This window comes from Sylvia atricapilla, chromosome 2 (genome assembly GCF_009819655.1).
Source record: "Sylvia atricapilla isolate bSylAtr1 chromosome 2, bSylAtr1.pri, whole genome shotgun sequence".
Taxonomy (NCBI): domain Eukaryota; kingdom Metazoa; phylum Chordata; class Aves; order Passeriformes; family Sylviidae; genus Sylvia; species Sylvia atricapilla.
Window position 1 is genome coordinate 20,887,558 of NC_089141.1, and position 18,784 is coordinate 20,906,341.

The following is an 18,784-nucleotide window of genomic DNA, read 5'->3' on the forward strand; positions in this document are numbered from 1 at the left end:
GGGAGGCTCTTGGGGCAGGAGTAGCCGGAGCAGGGAATTGTTTGGGAGTTCAGTCATCCAAAAGCCGTCTCCCGTATGGAGGGTCTGGCTTCCCGCATCCCGGCGCCTCTTCCCTCCTCCTCCTCCTCCTCCTTCTCCTCCTCCTCCTCCTCCTCCCGCCGCGCCTGAGCTCAGCGCGGCCCCCATCCCCAGCCCGCAGAAAAAGCACAACCACCACCCCCAAACCAAGGGCCCTCTCACTTTCCCCTTCCCCCCGAAACAGGCTTTCCCCCCTTTCTCTCTCTTTCTCTGTCTCTCTCTCTGTGCGTGCGTGTGTAGTGAAATCCCCACAGATCCGGCCTGGAAGTTCCCAGCTCCTGGAGTTAAGCCTCTTTGTTGCTTCCCCTCGTTTGGGGCATCTTTGTGTTTCCCCCCGCCTGCTCCACTGGAGACCGCGGTGAGTGACAGAGGGGCCCGGGCCTGCGGGCCTGGCGCGGGGCCGGGAGGACGCACGGCGGTGGCGGGCCGTGGGGCGCAGGGCTCCGGCCCCATCCACCTTCAGGCAGCGGCGGAGTTTGGAAAGTTGGCGTGGGGATGTGAGGAACGGGGTCTGCCTAGGGATGGAGGAGGCGTGACAGGGGAGTAGCGGAGGCCCGCTGGGCTTGTTTTCGCTCAGGCAGGTGAGATGTGGGGGGCTCGGGTGTTTCCCCGCAGCTCTTCCTCCTCGGCCGGTCGGCCAGAGCTACTGGAGGGCCCAGGGCACGCACAGGGCTCCGCGGTGCTCCGGGGGCTCGTCTGCAGCTTCCCCAGCAGGCTGCTCCACGAGCTTCCCCGTCCTCGCTGCCCCCTGGGCGGGGAGGCACGGTGAGCAGCGAGGGAGAAGGAGAAGCTGTGCAAAGTAAGCCGCAGATCCATCCTCCATTGCTCCAACTCTTGTCCAAAGCTGCTGGGAGTTCACAGGCAAGAGCTGTCTCCGGCTGATGCGGAGGCATTTCGGTTCGTGCTCTGAAGGGGCTGCTGCAGAGAAAAGCGGGGTGGGTAGTCTGTCTGTCAGTAGAATTTTTGTCCTTTTCTGGGACCGAGGAGTTTTTAACCCTGGTGCAAGGGGTAAAGAGGGATTTGGGTCAGGGGAAGTAATTTTCTGCCCGGCAGTGGGATGTTGTAGGATTCGTGCACGCATGCCTCCCTGCTTGGACTGCAACTTTGGCAGATCGTCTGGATGGTGACTGTAAATAGAAAATGTGTTGGGGAGAAAGTGGGATGCTGAATTCGTCGCCGTGTCCAAGCAAGACTTTTTTCAAGTGCTCTGAAAATACTAATATTTATGTTGGAAAATAATAGACTTTAACCAATGCCTCTGGCTGGCAGAAGGTACTTAATACAAATCTATCTTTGGGCATTTCTCCAATTGATTCTGGTACCCCAAGTGCTTTTTCACTGGTATTGTATGAAAGGCAGTTCACGTCTATTAAAGTTGGGCTTTTTTGTCCTTGTTTGTTTTAAAGAAACTCTCTTGACCTCTCTGCAGCATTATGTGAGTGGGATAACAGGAATCCATACACACACTCGGCACCCGCATGTGATTCCCAGCATGTCTTAAATGTTTTTCTTGGTGCCCAATTCTCTTAATTTCCATATTGCTACCATAGTGTCTTTTTGATATGTTCATTTGCAATTTGCCATTAAAATTTATTTTCCCATGGGCTAAAAAACCAGAATGGAAAATATTAGAAGAATGTGGGCATACTGTAAGTAGAATTTTCTCCTACTTTTCTTTTGAAACTAACTGACTCAGTGTGCCTATGATTAAGAGGAGGGTTCCCCCATATTTATGCCTATGTACTTATATGGGAGACACTTCACATTAATGGGTTGAATACTGAGGTTCATGTCTTGAGGAAGGATTTCATTAGGAATCGTGGTTTTGCAGTGAAGATTTGTTCTGTTTATTTAAGTGGCCTAAAGAAATGAAGGTGAAATAAATTCCCATGCTACTAGGAGTCATGTGGGGATCTTCCGAAGTAAATTGGACAATTAGGAAGAGCTGTGAGCTCCCTGCTGGGTGCACGATGTTCTCTTAAATGGAAATGGAGAAACGTAAATGGAGTTTTGTTCCATGTCCTTTTCTTATTCCCCCCATTCAGATAGAGTTACAGGGACTCATCCTGCGTATACCAAGCAGAAGAGGTCCCAGTAGGTGTTGCTGTGAGGGTCGAAGTCAGATACCTCAGTGCAGTCCTCCCTGCTTCCTGCTGGGGAATGTGAGGCAGGTTCATCTGAAGGGTGCACAGAGGTCCTCTGCAGATGGGAAAGGCAAGTTCAGTTTTCTCCCACTCATGCACACACACCCACAGGACCTTTATTTGAGAGGTATCCCAGTACAAGCAGCTGAATCCACCCATTTTTTCTCTGCTTGGCCCAATGAAGAGGCATTGGAGCTTCATGATTCTGCATGTGTGTGCTCCAGACTAGCACATAAGTTGTATGAGTTCTGTGTCTCCTGCAGTCTGGAGAAGGAAGCTTTTCTGTGCCTTCCGCTGACATGATACAGAAGCACTGAGCAAGAGGTTCTTTGAGATTGCAAAGTGAAACCCAGTGTCTGGTGTTTGCAGGGGGCTTTCCAGCCCTCAGAGTGTGAGACTTCCTGGCTTGGAATTTTGCTCCATTGATGGACAGGTGCATCATTGTTCAGTTCATTTCACTGCTGGAAATTCTGCTATATCCTCAAAACTAACAGTAGACATATCCCTCCAAATCTTCAGTACCAAACTGTCAGACCTGTAATGCCTTCCTGATGCTGGTACAGCTCCTCCTGGCTGACTAGGGCCAGCAGAATTGCCTCTTTAGGAGCCAGCTGGAGCCTCCTGCCAAGCAAGAAGCATCACAGACGGGACAATGAAGCAAGGAGCCTCTGCTTTGTCCTCATACTCCCCAGTGCTGCAGAGGAGAAACTTCCTTTCCTGAGTTAGGAAAAGTTACTCATTTAGGGCAGACCTGAACTTTTGTAGTTTCTTGTCATTGCAAGTGAAACACTTGACTGAAACACCACCAGATCTACCTGCCGGTGTTTCCTTGTCTGTTCCTGAACCACATGCCCTTAGGTGCACAGAAACCTTGCAATGTGATAACAAGCACAGGAGAACAACCAACTATTGCTTCTTCTGCCTGGGCTGTGGGAGGGAACATGGGCAAAAGGACAGGAAAGGCACTTCAGTTGGACGCCTGTGTTCAGAAGTGGAGGTGTTTGGGCTGGGTCTTCAGCCATGCAGATGCCCTGTTGTGAGCTTGAATTTTCTCCACAGCCCTGTGCCTTTACTGTTCCCATGCAGAAAATGGAGCCGGAGCCTGTGCTGATGGTTTGAGCACTGTAGGAGGAGGCACTTATTGCTGTCTATGTTGGCTCTTGCCAGCTGACCTGTACCCACCCTCATGTCTCTTAGAGCAGAACTCAGGTGCACTGGGGAGAACTCGTCTGTTGTGCTGAGCCTCCTCAGGACTGCGACAGGGCTGGAGAGGCACCTCTGTGCCTCCAAAATCACTCTCCTCCTGGGCAAAGACAGGCTGTCTGCCAGCACCCACCTTGTGTGCCTCATGAAGCAAGGGAGCAAAGAGAGGGAAAAGTGTGTTGGGGACCGTGCTGGTTGTTTTAGCTCAGGTTGGCCTGCAGGTGGGTTTCTAGAGACTTGAGCTCAGCTGGGCTCAGTTTAGTCACTCAGCCTGCAAGGTGTTGCAACAGCAGTAGGCCAAGGTAACTCCAGGTTAACAGAAGTTCCTTTGGCATTAAATAATGCTGAGTTGTTAATTTTCATATCTGATGCTGAGTGCCTCAGAGACATGAGGCACAATTCCCTTGGACTTCTTTAACGTGCAGAAGTGATTTTGATACATTACTGCTGGCGAGTTACGGACCAAGGCTTGCAAATCTCTTGGTTTAAAGCATTACCTCCCAGGCTAAAAATCTGCAGTGTGAATTTTGCAGTTAGGATGGGATATCCCACAAGGAAAAAGTTCTCTTGCAAAATCTTTGGAGACTTCCTGTTTCTGGTTAGACTGAAAACATCCTGAGGGAAAAAACCTGCTGCTGTGTGTTCTGGTGCTCCTGTGGTCAGTCTCAGTTTAAGAGGTTGTTATGTATTCCAGTTCCTAGGCCACAAGAACAATTTAAGGCAAATAATGATTAAATGAATTGCAGGTCCTTAGGTAGAATGGGGGTGAATATCATCTTTCAGGTTTCTAAATGTACTTTGGGTAATTGTTCAGTGTAGGGTATCACATGCATCTTTTTGTTTCCTGATACTGGCTTTAGTTCCTCTTTACTCTGAATCAATCTATGTGCTGCTTCATTGGCTGAACATAGTGCTTGAAGCCAGTTCTCTGGAGGGAATGCTTGCAGAATGGGAAGCTTTCAAAATTTGCTTTGTATGCATATTTTGTGCATAAGTCTTCTAAAATCTCTCCACAGGAGCGTGTGCTCCAGCAACACAGCTGTCTTAAGTGTCCATGGGAAGCTAAGACAAAAGGAGTATGGACACAGTGGAAGCAAGTTGGCTGGAAAGCTCAGAAGGATATTTATTGCAGGGAAAAGAAACCACTTGGTGCTTACACAGTCCCAGAGGTGCTGCGGATGGTGCAGAGCTTTCTGCTTAAATAGAGAGCAACAGATCCATGCCCTGAGGATGTTACATGCTCCTTTTATTAAAATGGCCTCTCTTCCCTGCAAAAGGACAAGTGGGGTAGGAGACTCAGCTCTGCCTGATGGGGTTGGTAGCAGAGCACCTGGACTGGGTGCCTGTGAGGGGTTCTGAGGGCTGCCATTGTGTGTTGTACGAGCTCTTGAGTAAGAGGCAGTGCCAATTTATTTTGGCTCTAGTGGCATCAATGGAGAGAAATGTGTGTTAGGGAGCGTGTGGGACGTGCTTGAGCTTCTTTGCCCTCCTTGTGGGCAGTGTGCCAGCACAGAGGTGAGAGCCAGACTTTATCCTTGCTTTCTGCTCAGCTGCTCTTGAGAGGCTGCTGCCCTGTGTCCAGTCATTTTCCCTGAGCAGCCATTAGATGTGAGGATGGTGACTGCACCTGGTGCCTGTGCAGAGCGTTGGAGGCTTGCTGGGTGAAGTCCACAGCACATCACGGCATGTTGCCCCTGTGGAAACCCACTGTTGTCAATGTTTGCAGAGGTTTTGGGCTGTGATGTCTCTGAATGTGTGTGTGAAAGCCAGATGGTGTTTTGGAAAGCGGTCATTTTCCATTAACTTCTGTGCCTAGCACAGGCAGTTAATCTTTCACCCCGAGCCCTGCAGCAGCAATGCCATTTTAGCTCTCTCAGGTCCACTCTGGCAGAGACATTAGCAAGCAGGTTGTACTTTCATGCACAGCCATAGACACAGGGCCCTGCCAAATGCAGGGATGTGTTCACTCCTTGTAATGTCAGCGAGTCTGAACAAGCTTGTATATCTGAAGACTGTGCATCAGGCCCTTCTGCTGTTCTTTAAATCACCAGTGCAAGGAAAAAAGGTGTAAAGATCCCTGTCAGAACTGTGTTGTCAGCTTTCAAATACCATAATGAAGTTACTTATTTTCTCTTTAGTTGACAAAAAGACAGCTTAGACAGCGCCCTGTGTATTAATGTGTTGAGTTTTTAGTGTGGTTTAGAAAGCCTATGGTAATACAAACATACTGAGGTAGTCATTGAGAAATACACCTCAAATACGGATACACTAGCCTGGAAAACAGCATTTATTTGCAAAATTCAGCTTCTTAAAACACCACTGTAGTTTATCCCTGTACTTTTAGGGAGAGCAGCCACCTTGCTTAGTGATGCCAGTGTTTTTAGAGTGCAAGCCTGGCATGTGAGGGCAGCTGAATTTGATTCTCCTCTGCACCACAGATTTCTCCCCAAGACAGGGCAGGTTGGTCTTTGCCTCAGCTCTTCACCTGCAAACCTAAGTGGCACTTCCCTGCCTCCTTGTGGTGTTGAGGAGAGGTCTGCTGGAGATCAAGAGAGACCATAGATTTGCTGGCCCACAAAAAACCTCTTGGATGAGGACCACAGTTGGTTTTAGCAGAGAGCCTCCTGCGGCACTGACAGCCCAGTGGGAAGCTCCTGTGGTTGCCTCTGGGGACGTGTGCCCCTGCTTGCTGGGTGGATGTGGGCTCTGTAGGGGCTGCAGGATGCTGTTGGTTTAGAGGGCAGCCTGGTGTGCAGCTATGGCAAAGGCCCTCTCTGAGTGTGACCCTTGGGGAGCCTCCCATAGGTAGCAGCAGTGCAGCTGCAGCAAACTTCTGGCTCCAGCCAGTGGTGGTACAGAGAGCCCATTGTAATCCTGTCTGCTGTACAGTGTACATCTCAACAGGCAAAGTGGCTCCGGGGTTGGTTGTTGTTTTTTTATTTCCCCCCTCCTCCTCTCCATTCCTTCAAATCTACTTTATGAAGTTCCTCCCCTTAAATTGAAATTTTGGCCTTATCTTCAAAGAAGCCCTTTAGTGCCAAGCTTTTAAAGGTGGGGAGAAGGCGAGAGCAAAAACATCACATCCATTAACAGCCCAGTTGCCAGAGAAAATGTTTTTTAAAACATAATCTGAAACCTTAGTGTTTGGGAGCCAAGCTGAGATTGAATGCAAGTATGGGCCTTGTCCCTAGAGAGTCGCAGCGCTGGGAATATGCTGGCACAAAGACAGACCATGGAGCGAGGATTCTTGTGCATGCACGCACACAAATAGACAATTATTTGGAAGCCAGTAGTGCTCTGGATGCTGAAGAAATTTAATCTAGTACCTTCTGTCCCAAGTTGCTCCCTGAGCTGTAGCTGATGTGGAGAGCATTTTCATTGCTCCAGCACTTCTCTGGATGGCAGACCCTTCTGGAGCAAGAAGATTCTTGCTATTTGTTGGCCATGAGTGGTAAAAAAGGACTGGCTGGTCCAGCTTTTTTGGAGCCTGCTGCTGTCAGGGAGAGATTTCTTTGGGGCCTCTGAATGGTGATGGGCATATGATTTTTGTGTTTCATTTCTCCAGAAGAAAGCTGCTTGTTTAACAAACCCAAGCACTGTCAGATTGAAGGGTTGGGTTTGAGTCCCAGGGTCAAGAGCTGTTTTCAGAAACATGATGGGTTTGATGATGCAGTGGAGGTCAATGGGACTTGTGCATTGAGAGAGCTCCTCTCCTCACTTTTCAGTATAGGGTTGTGCTTGTTGGGTTTGTGGGATGGTCCCACTGTCACCAGTGTAACCACTGGCCAGATTATCCTGACCACCCACTCCTGCATGCAAGTGGACCCTGTTTCCTAAGTGGCTGTTTAGGCATATCCTGGCTTGCAAGCACTTGAAGTGCAGCTTCTAAGCCAAAGTCATCTGGGCAGAAAGAGAGCAAGATGGCCCCCTGTAATCCAGTTGCAATGGGGTTTGAATCCAGTGAGGAGCACCCCATTACTAACTTCTTCTGGACATGGCCAGCCAGACCACAGCAGAGCTTGTGGGAGGAGGGCTTGATATCTGCTAGCTCTTGAGTCCCTGTGGAGACTTCCCTACCCCTCGGCTGGCCAAGCAGGCTATCAGGCTTGTAGCTGTCAGGCATTTCTGCAGCTGGAGGCTTTGTAGGACAAGACAAGCCTATGAGGAGCTGGTGCATGAAGAGCTCCTCAGAGCAGCATGCCAGCTGCTTTAGATGTGTCCATCATCACCTTTCACCACTTCAACTTTTTCCTTGGGGTGTCTGGGAGTGGCCTGAAGGGAAAAGGTGTTTGCTTTCCAGCAGATGCGGAGCTGAGCTCCTGCTTCCATGCCAGCTTGTGCCTGAACACCTCTGTAATGCTGTAGAGAATGACCCCAGGCCCAGACAAGGAATGGCTGCCTTTGAGGACCTGGCTGCTCTGGGTGCCTGAAGTGCTGTGAATGCTACAAGAGTAGTTCAGCTATTGTCACCCCAGCTCCAGATCCTGCCAGAGGTGGCTGCCCAGGCAGCTGAGAGGAAGGTGGTCTTGGGATTGTGATCAACTGTGCCAGATAACCATGCAGCCCATTAGTCTGTTGATGGATGCTGAGAAAGGGAGGTCAGTACCAAGGTACAGAGCTGGAGCTGCAGGAGCCTGGATGTGTTTGCTGACCCATCTCACCTCCTGGTGGGGAGGTCTGGAGCCAGTTTCAGGAAGCCTTGGGGAAGAGTGATCCAGTTTATGTGACTACAGCAAGACTAGCCAGCCCTCTGTCTCACAGGCACCAGTCTGCTGCTGCTCCCACTAGAGCTGGTGGCTGTGCTTGCCTGGTGCAGTACGGGCTGTGGGATCCTGCTGACGGCATCATGAAGCCTGTGGTCTTTTCTGGAAGGAAGGGTCTGCTGCTTACATCATGTAGCAATTTAGGCAGGAACATAGTTTTGCTAAATATACAGTTGTCCTGTTTTCCTCACAATTGCCTGGGTTGCAGGTTTGGGGAGAAGGGAATAGGAGCACAACATCAAAACCAAGTGGCAGGCTGTGTTTATCATTGATGTCTGACCCTATAATCTCCCTGGGGATAGCTTTGGACATCCCTAACCTCTGAGCCACTTCAAAGAACCACCTTTAAAAAAAATTTCCCAAACTAGTGACCAAGCAAACAAGTGCAAATTTCATCAGCCACAAAATGTGAGTATAACCCAGTTTTAGCATAGCCTCAGCACTGAAGATAAGTACAGGTTTCTTGACTCTCTGGATGAAGGCCTGAGAAAGGCCTGCTATGCCATCTTCCTCCATCACCATATTCCAAAACCTAAATTATTATTTGTATTACAGTTATGTCTACAAGTTTTAACCGAGGTTGGGACACAGCTATGATAGATGCTATGTTAACTTGTAGTGGGAGCCTGTTCCTACATCCCCATTCAAAACAGTGAGGCAAATGTGGAAGAGGAGATAAAAATAGAGCATGAAAAGGGCACATGTGTCTTGGAGTGAGGTGGCAGGTCAGGACTGGAGCTAAGTACAGAGCCCACAGTGCCTGATACTCAGTCTCATGCTCCATCCTCCACCATGCCCTGCTCAGAAGAGGTCAAAGCTGAATGTCACTAAACCTTGACTGAAAGTTGTCTGAAGCTTGTGGCTGAGAATGGTCCATAGCAGAGTCTCATCTTCCTTAGCCCTCAGCTCACATCAGTGGCTACATGTGCTCCAGGGAGTGATTTCCCAAAGGGGCCCTTGGCATTGCAGGTGGTGTTGGTGGCATCCTGCTCCTGTGCATGCCTCACATTGGGGCAGGCAGCAGGGCAGCTGCAGGTGGAGAGCAGGAGCTTGTGGCTGAAGGGAAAGGAAAGAAGCCAGTTATGTCTTTAATTCTCTCCTGTCAGCCAGTTTGCAGTTGCGGCATCGTGCTTTGAAAGGTAGCTGGAAGAGGAGAGTGCCAGTGTAATAACAGTTTTGCTTGCAGCATGCAATCTCAAGTTAAACAGTAACATTACATAAATATTGTGTGCCTTCTTTCAACAGGGGGTCTGGGACTGCTTCCCCTCCTCTGGAGGCATTGCCTTTCAGTGCACAAGCCAAGAATAAGCTCTAACAGATGCTGTTAAGGCCAAGCCCATGGCTTTAGTCCGTGCCCAGGTGCAAGAGGAGATGTTCAGGTCAGCAAAGAGGTACCTTACACTGTAAGGAGGTACAGGGACAGCAGGGTTACAAAGAGCTTCTCTTTCTGAACACATTGAACACGTGTCTGGGGACATACAGGGATACCTGAATGCTAATCTGACCCCTGCAGGCACAGGTAGCCCAGTAAGGAGCAGATGTGTGGACACCAGTTGCAGGATATGAGCAAAACGTGGCTTGGTGCATTAACTGGGAGCTGTCTCTCAAGGAAGACAGGATTGCTTCATTGAAACCTGGGCAGGTTCGTTCCCCACTCCTTTCCTGTATGACTTAGAGCGCTGTTTGGGGCAGCAGGTGGGGATTCAGATGCATCCTCTTCTGGTATCTATTTGCAAAAAGCTGCAGGCAAGCTGTCTTGGGGGGCTGTTCATGGCCACGCCCTACTGCTTGTCTGAGTGTCAGTCTGAACTGCAGTCAGAGGCTTTTTACTCAGAGGAATGCTTTGCAACATACTGTTTTTAATGGCACTGTGTTGCCAAGGGCTCTGTGTCTAAGTGAAGAGATGACTGCTCTACTCTTGCGGAAGAGGAGCCTATCTGTAGTAGGACTCCTCCATTTGGCAAGTATTCTGATCTGCTCTCTGCAAGCTAAATCATGGAATTACAGACGAGATCTCAGATGAGGTGTTTGTGCCCTTGCAGTCAGTGCCTTGGGAGTGGAAGAATGGTGGGGGATGTAAGACAGCTGCACAGTTATGGCTTTTTCTTCTCTGTTGATCCCAGGTCACTCCCTGTGCATGAAAGACTGCGAAGAGGCCCCAACATAGCTGCTGCCTTCACTGCTGTCCAGCTGAATTAAGGCATAGGATGGAAAAGGTGTTAAAATGGGTTTGTGCCACCCATCCCTCCTCACGCTTACTGAGAATAATCTCTTCCTCTCTCCCAGCACATAGCCCCCTTTCAGTTTTGCCTCAGACCTCGCAATGAGAAGGGAAAACAGGATTGCAGCTGAGGATTTTAGCGTGCCCCAGTTCCCTGTGTGTGTGCTGCCTCCCAAAGGATGTGGGTGCCTCTGCCAGGCCCTTGCACCCCCTTTCCTCCCTGTTTTCTGCCTTTAATTTCCCCTCCTCTCCCTGGGGTCCCAGTGCTGCCAGCAGCAGTTGCCGAGGCTGAGAAAGGCTTGTTGGGCCATATCCTGGGTGCCCCTGCCCTTACTTGTTTTGGGGAAGGCAGATAAGGAACATCTCGGGGTGGCTCCCCAGGCGCCAGCCCAGTGCTGCGGAGATGCTCCCAGCCGTGGCCAACCCGAGGCGCGCTGCGTGTCGGAGCGGGTCTGGGGAGCCCTTGCCCGGGCACGGTGGCTGCCTGCAGACACAGGCAGGGCTGCTGCCTCCCCACAGGTTATCCTGGAGAAACACCATCCTCGAGATGAGATCCCTGTCTCTCTTTCCCTTCCTTCCCCTCAGCTGGTGGATTGGGGTTTGAGGGTTCAAAGGCGACGTTCTCAGCGTTTCCTCACCAACGTTTCCCATCTCATGGCATTTTGCAGGCTTTGGAGGGTTTTATGCTGACCTGTTTCCTTACAGGCAGCCAGAGAGGCAGCAGACATGGTGTGTGCTGACGTGCCAGCATCTGCAAGGGGCACCACGTAGGAACCAGGCCAAAAAGGCTCAGTGAGATGTTAATGAGCCACAGATGGTCAGCTTTATCTTGGAGCCTGCCAATTCAGGCTTCTAGACCTTTCTTGCTGAAGAAATATGAGTAAGAGCTGATGGTAGGTAAGAGCTGGGAAGGAAGATCCTAAAATAAAGATCCTTAGGCATACATGGGAGATCTCAAGAGATCATTGTTGCTGGAGGCTAATCATGTTTTTTTCTGAAGGTTTCCCTAACTACTTGAATTACTTGTGGCCTGCAAAAAAAAGGCTAATTTTCCAGGGAAGAATTTTGTAGTCAATAGGTAAGACCAGCAAAGGTTTATCTATGGCTGTTACAGAGGAGGATCTCCAGAGGCTTTGCTTGAGTACAGAGCCCCGAAGGCTGCTATGGATGTGTCCCTCTCTTGCACAGGGCAGGATGCTCCCAACAGATGTTTGTTATCAGCAAAGTAAAGCAGAGGAACAGAAAAACTTCAGCTGGCAAGAAATGCAGAGGAAAACTATAATTGTTTCCCTGCTGGGCTTGCAGAGAGAATTCTTGAAGCTGCTTTCTGTCCTGTTGTAGCATTTTATGTTTATATAGCTTATGTATTTTGTGAGGAACTATTAAATCCTGCAGCACGTTGTGAATGTGACTCGATGAGAACTGCTTGTTTTACCTATCCCAGGGCAGAGTGTGCCAGCTGCATAACTGGATCTAAAATCGTGGAGCGGCATTTTCACAAGAGTGCTTTTCTTCCTGAAAGAGCTTATGGTATTTTCCAAGTTAAAAAATGGTGAATAATTTCCCTAATGGTAATTCTGAGATTGTATTTTCCTTAGATAGGTGAGTTTTCACAGTTGCTAGAGTGAGGGGAAAGACCTTATTCCTACCCACTTCTAATGCTGCCTTTGTGGTCTGTACCAAGTGACAGTATTTAATGTAATTTGGACGGTAGGTACTGCCAGACCTGATCTACAGATGACTTGACACTGAACAGTGAAGAATTTTTCTGAGGGTGTTTTGTGCTATGGGACAGTCACAGATTTCCCTTCTCAAAGAAAGTGCTGACAATCCCTGTAAGCAATTCAAGATGAATGTCCTTGAGGCAGAGGATGGCTTTTGCAGAGCACCAGAGTTATTAAAGGAGTCTCTGTAAAATAAAGGAATCTAATGCACCGTAAGTTCCTTTACTGGACAGTAATAAAAGGATTTTTGGAAAATCCAAAGAGTTCTAGGTTTATTTTTCCTGGTACACAAGCAAGTGTCAGGGGTTTGCTGTGTCCTCCCAGAACACTGCTGGGTGAGTCTTTGGCAAAGACAATCTGATCTTTTCTGTGAAACATTTGCTAATAGCTCTCAAGTAAAGGTGATTTCTACATTGAAAAGATACTCTAAAATGATAAAGCAATTCACGACACAAAAGCTTCTTAGTTGTTTGCAACAGAAGACAGGGTAGACTTCTTCAGTTAGATTATTAGCAGTTAGACTTAGGTTTTAAAAATGTCTAGGCTGAGCTGAATACATTGATAGATGGAGAACAGATTAGAATCACCTGTTGTCACCCTCAAAGCCCAGAAGCTGGTGTCACTGTTTGTTTCTGGTCTCTTTACTGCTTACAGTTTTCTCCAAAAATGACTAAACATATAAAACAAGGATTGGGCTTGGGGTTTGAGGTTTCTTTATTTTTCCTGCCCCTATTCTAGGCCAGTCTCTGACCACAGTCATGTATTTGGTTTTTTCCTCCCTTACTTCCACATGCAGTCACATAACAATAGCCTGGAAGAAAAGTACTGGAAATTATTTGTTCGTGAATTTATTTCCTTTTTTGGGCTACAAGGAGCGGGTTAGCATTTGGGTAAGGAGGCTGGGAGCTTCAAGCCTTCTCTTTCAAGGTTGAAGAGGGTTTAAATGGGAACCATCCTGTTAAAATGAGAAGAACTGTAGAAAGGCAGCCTTTCTGGAGCAAGCATTTCCATTGCTCCATATGCAGAGCCTCACGCTTGAGGCACCTTTTCTCAGCTGAACTTTATTTGCTATTTATGTAATAGCAGGGTCTTGTACAGACACTACTAAATAGACTTTGTCTGACACAGGCAGGCAGGGGCCAACTGTAAGAGAAATGCTCCTCCTGTCTTGGGCTTCTTCAGAAGTGGGTGATTGTTTGCTTTCTTTAACAGTCTGCTAATAGGAGGTGGTGGGTGGTGTTGTCTTTTTTATTTATTTTATGTAGGATGTCATGACAGATGGTGATTCTGACTGTTGTCCTCAGCTGTAGAAACTGCTTTCTAAACCAAGCAAGGGGGATGATCTGTGGAAGAGGAAAGCCTATCAGAGACATCAGATTCCCAACTGACTGATCCGTCATCTCACTCATGAGGAGCAGGAAAAGGAGTGTTTTGCAGGCAGGGTTAGGAGGTAAATTTATAATGTCTGGATCTTTGGGTCTTGGCAGGTGAGACCTCTGATTACAAGGCAAATTAAAAGTCACCGGGTGGGACAATGAGTAAGTGGTTGCTGTGCTGGTCAGGACAGTGGTTGTTAAAATGACAGACAGTACAGGCAGTGAAATCATGATATTTTATTGATGTTTCAATGGATTTGATCCTTATAGGAGAGAAAGCAGAAGCAAGTGGAGCTTACACATACTGGAGAGGGAACATAATCTGATAAAGGCTGGGCCAGTCAGTAAAGTTTTCAGATCGCAGGAAATTTCCTCAAAGTATTTATTTATTTATGGCTTTGCTGAAAAATTTTCAACCAGCTGTGTTTAAAAATATAACAGTAATGAGATACTTAAAAAAGGAGTTAATCTCTCCCTCTCTTTGACATGCTGCAGAGCACCAGCTGTAGCACAAGCAAGCCCTGGGGAATCCAAGTGGCCTGGCTGTGCAGGCTGAGAGCCAAAGTCACACCTTGGGAAGCCAAACCCTGGAGGGAAGCAGTGGCCTCTGACAGGTCATGGGGATGCTGTACAGTGACCATTTGGCCATCCTCCGGGGGCAGCAGGTTTAACCTGCATGGCTCTTCAGCTCCCCAAATCTCCCCAGTTCTCTTAGACCCCAGTCACTGGTTCTCAGGGCAGCAAGACCCAGTTTTGTCTGAAATACTGGGAGGCCTTGAACTGTCTCTGACACCCCCGATGGGGAAATGCTGGAATGAGGAGGAGGGGAAACCAAGGGCTTTTGTACTGAAGGAACAAAAAACATGCTCTGCGTGTCCCTGGGTTCAGCTATTACAGACTACAAACCAGACTGGGTTTTTTGTTTTGCTTTTAAATGCTTCTCTAGCCAATGCTTTTTTTAAAATTATTTTTTTCTGTCTGCCTTTTTGGGAGACGGAGCCAGTCTTAGACTCTTCATTTGGCCCATCCAGCCTATCCACAAAGCTAGCCATCTTTTCCAGGCTCATTTCCTCTAGGATTCCCTATGGCTTTGCAATGGCCAAACCTTTGTGTTTGATATCAAGGTGGAAAGGGCAGGCCAGCTGTGCTGTGTCCTCCGGTCCTGTGCCAGCAGGGCTTAGTGCTGGGTGCACAAACTCTGTGAGATTTACAGCTTTAAGAGTGGTCAAAAATATGTGTGGTGACTGGCAGGAATTGTTTTGAGGAAGCCAATGCCTCCTCTGATGATGGCATGGCAAACGGTAGACTGGAAAGGCAAAGTGTGTTAGTTTTGGTCCCAGGTGGAGGGTTGCGTGGAGAAGTCTCCTCTGGGCCTACTGGTTTCAGCTTCAAGATGCATATCACAACAGAAAAATCTCCTCTCCCCTGTTTCCTTTTTCCACCAGTGGTAGCTAATCAAGATTTGATTTTAATGACTTCCCTCTACTCTCTCTGTTTCCTCTCCCTCTGCCCCACACATGCCTTTTTTATATTTTTTTATGCATTTCGTTTTGGCAGAAGTTGAAACACAAGAAGCATTTGGACCAAGATGAAAACAGCGGAGGAGCTTGTTGGGCAGTGCAGTGCTTTGTTCTGAGTTCAGGGGGAAAAGAGGAAGTGAAGGGGGACGGGATGTCATTTCCCAGATGGGGACCCTGCCAAAGATGTTCTTGCTTCAGAAAGCAGCAAGTTTTTGAGGCTATGCCAGGTTTAACCCTTTGGTGACCCTCTTCTGCCATTCAGGGAAACAGCAAAGGCCTGGACCAAAAGTGGGAAGGTGTCATGTTATGTGGCCCAGCTGAGGTGAATGGTCTCAAGGACCACAGTCTGCTGTTGTGACTAAATGCTCTCAACAGTCTGAGGTACTTGTTCTCCTGCTGGAAACCCTAATGGGTAAATGAGCAGTCTGCACTTGTTTATGAGTGGGGGTCCAACACTAGTGCAATTGCTGCTGGAAAAACAAGATCAGCATGTTCCTTACGGGGATTAGGACTGCTGTGCTATCTCCTGCCCTGCCAGAAGCACCTGCTCAGATTTGGGATGCTGCTGAACTCAGCTTCAGCTGTTCCACTGCAGGACAGGGAGCACTTTTGCCTTAGGAAGCTTGGGAAACACCTTGTCCTGTGACCAAAGGAGCCCTGCACTGCTGGGACTGCAGTAGCAGCAAGCCCCAGGTAGCTTGTGTTTTTGCTGTGGACTACTGGCTGGTCACAGCACTGGTTCCTTCTCTCTGTTTTGATTCAGTCTCCCATGTGAGAAAACTGCAAGTTTGTAAGGTATGGGGAGTGGAAAACCTCTATAGGCATGTATTTACTGCCATATTTATAGCTCCTTGGTCTTAAATCTTGTGTCGTGTGTGTATGCTGCTGATTTCACTGCCCAAGGGCTGTTGCACATTAGCAAATTGAGAGTGAGGATACAGGAGGGGAGCAGAGAAGGGAAAATTAAAGCAGCTCTCCCTCGTCATTAATATCTCTTCCAGGTTGTAAGTACTTGGAGCACTTACGTCAAGACTCTAGAGGAGGTAATTTATTTCCTGATGAAAAAACCTTAAGGGTTTTTATCTGTGGTACTGGACTGTTTCTTGGTATGGAGGTTCAGCCTTTTAAATCTGGATGGGATTCTCCTGTGGAAGGCCACCCTCTTCCCTCAGAGTTGGAGGGCACCAATGCTGTGTGCGTAAATTGCATCAAGTCCTTTTGTGTCAACTCAGACAGAGTCACTGTCCACCTCAACTAAACCTGCAAGCCTCTTTTTCTTTAGGACCAGCAGCCTCTCTAGCCTCTTGGATTTCTAACAGTCCTTCTTCTCTGGCTAGGAGGATGACAACTTTCCTAGCCCCCTCATGAACCTCTTGAACATAAACACAGTCTAGGTACAAAGGTGTCAGTAATTTTGGGCTGCAGAACCACAGACTTCGTCTTCCCAGCACCTTCAGATGCAGCATGAGAGTCTTTGATTGCTGGGGCAGAATGCAGCTGGCCACAAACATGCCAAGGGATGGTTATACCCACACTTTTGTGGGTGAAGTCATGGCCAGTGACTGACAGAGAAGTGATGCATCCAGTGCTGGCCTTGAAACATGCCCTGTCTCTTACACTTCTTTTAGACAGCCAAGAGAGGTCTGATCTATAGGAAATTAGTATAATGCCACTCAGGTGTCATTGTTGAGATGAGGTGTAGAAGAATAGGGGCGTGTAAGCAAAAGATGAATGTGTGAGATGGATGGTAAGATGATGGGTTTCAGCTTTATTTTTGACATGCTCAATCTTGAATGCTTCCCCGTAGACCAGGTTAGAAATGCTTCCCCAGCAGACCAGGTTAGAAATTCTGTGTGCATGTCTTACTGCACGGCGTGTCTAAACTTGCATATTTTTCATTCATTTTCTTGGATCCCTTAAGTCATCCAGGTACCCTCTCCAGCAGTCTTGTGAACCATGGGAGGGAAGCACTGATTGATGGATAGGCACTTGGGTGGGAAGCAGAGACCAGTGTTCCCCCTCACTTGCCCAATTGCCACTGGGCACCCTGGGCTTCAGGGCTGGGATCAGCTGGCTTGCCCTCTGATCTTTGGCCCTGGTCTCTGGCTGCTCCATAAGCACAGTAAGTACCACTGCAGGCTTTTAGGTATAGTGGGACTTCAGTGCATGGTACCAGAACTGTTGGGTATTGCACACTATCTCAGAGGACTCCTTTCAGCCCGGACTTTGGCTTTATTTCACTTGCCCAGGTGGCTGCATGTGTGTGGTGCAGGAAGGTGTCCACTGAACCCATACAGACTGCTGTACTCACACCTGCCAGTTCTGCAAATCCTGTTCTGGGTGAAAACATTTCGAAGGTGTGAATTGCTCATTGTTTGTCCTGCCTGGTGGTGGGTCTTCCTGCAGTAGTTCATCCCCTTGACTTCACTAGTGCCTGCTGATGGGCTCAGTTGGCCTGTGAGTGCTGATCATGGGGTATTTGCAAATGATGCCACATTGTCTCTGCTACTTCTCCTTCTCTGTTTACTTAATTCTTGGCAGCTAGATGTTTGAATGTTTGCTTGACAAACACTTTCCCCGCAGTCTCTGATTACACAAAGTGTAGTCTAACAAACCCCAATGAATTATCCTGTTCTCTGTTGTCAGTGGTATCTCTCTGTCTCCCTTAACCACAATATTTTGTGTGTGGTGCAAATTCATATTTTCCCCTTGTTGCAATCAGCATGCCCCTCCCTGCTTGGTTCAGTTATGGAGGCAGCATTCCCAAAATGCTGACATCTGTATTTTACTAATCCAAAAATCCTGGGGCTACCAGGAAGCAGTACAGATAATAACACCACATACCTGTCTAGCACCTTTCATGAGAGAATCTGAAATTGTCTGAGTCATGTTCATCTCGTTGCTGCTTGTACCAGCTGGAGTTTGGTGTTCCTGTTTTTGCAGCCTGGAAAGCTGAGACACAGGGTAGGGGTATATTTTGTCCAATGGAAGAGGCAATTCCAGAAATGTGATGTCATAACCTCCAAGACTCTGAGTTTCTATCTCTCTCTGTCTTGCCAATTTGCTTCGAAAAGGGAAAGAAGTTGGAGCGGGATGGTTGGTTTTGAGCAATGCTTTATTTGCAGTGATCCATGGCTTTATTTGGTGTCTCAGTAAATTCCACCCAAGAACAAAAAAGCAATGGCAATATTTCTCCAAGGTAAGTTACCTTCCTTGGCTGTGATCCAGGGTCCATAATGTAATTCTCAGGAAGAAAACTATCTAAATACTGTCTCTTGTCGTCAGTTTGGTGGTTTGGAGCGATGCTGAGGGACAAGTGTTCGCGGCTGCCCCAGAGAGGGTAAAGTCCTTACTGTGTTTCAGGGGTGGTAATGAGACTTGTGAAAACATGTCTGCAGGTGTCTGGGTGGTCAGGCTGGGCTGTTAATCCATCCAGCTGCTGGCCTGTTCTGGACAGGGTCCAAGACCAGGTAGGACACTGCTGCTTTTCTTACAGCCTCCAAACACAGCTGAGGACCTTCCAAGCAAACCGGGGCTGGTTTATGGTTTTGGGTGGAAACCACAAGCAAACCACGTCAAATCGCTCGATTCTGCCCCAAACCAGGCAGAGTGCATGTGTTTCTGTTTCATTTTGCTTGGAGATGACTGCAAGAGGGAGGAAAACTCTCATGGATCCAGTGTTGATGTAAGGCCATAGGTGGTCTGTTCCTAAAGCCTTCCAGTGCCATTCCTATGGCTAGACCAGACTGATTGAG

General features: G+C 48.2%; 1 protein-coding gene across 2 annotated transcripts in view; it reads left to right on the plus strand.

Annotated features, from left to right (window-relative positions):
- Nucleotides 1–316: 316 nt before the first annotated feature.
- The window catches only part of BOC (BOC cell adhesion associated, oncogene regulated), a 53,765-nt gene continuing 35,297 nt past the window's right edge, over nt 317–18,784 (plus strand). For both annotated transcript variants that reach the window (XM_066340964.1, XM_066340965.1), the window contains exon 1: nt 317–436. The gene's annotated coding sequence lies outside the window, so the exon portion shown is untranslated. The remainder of the gene's footprint in view (nt 437–18,784) is intronic.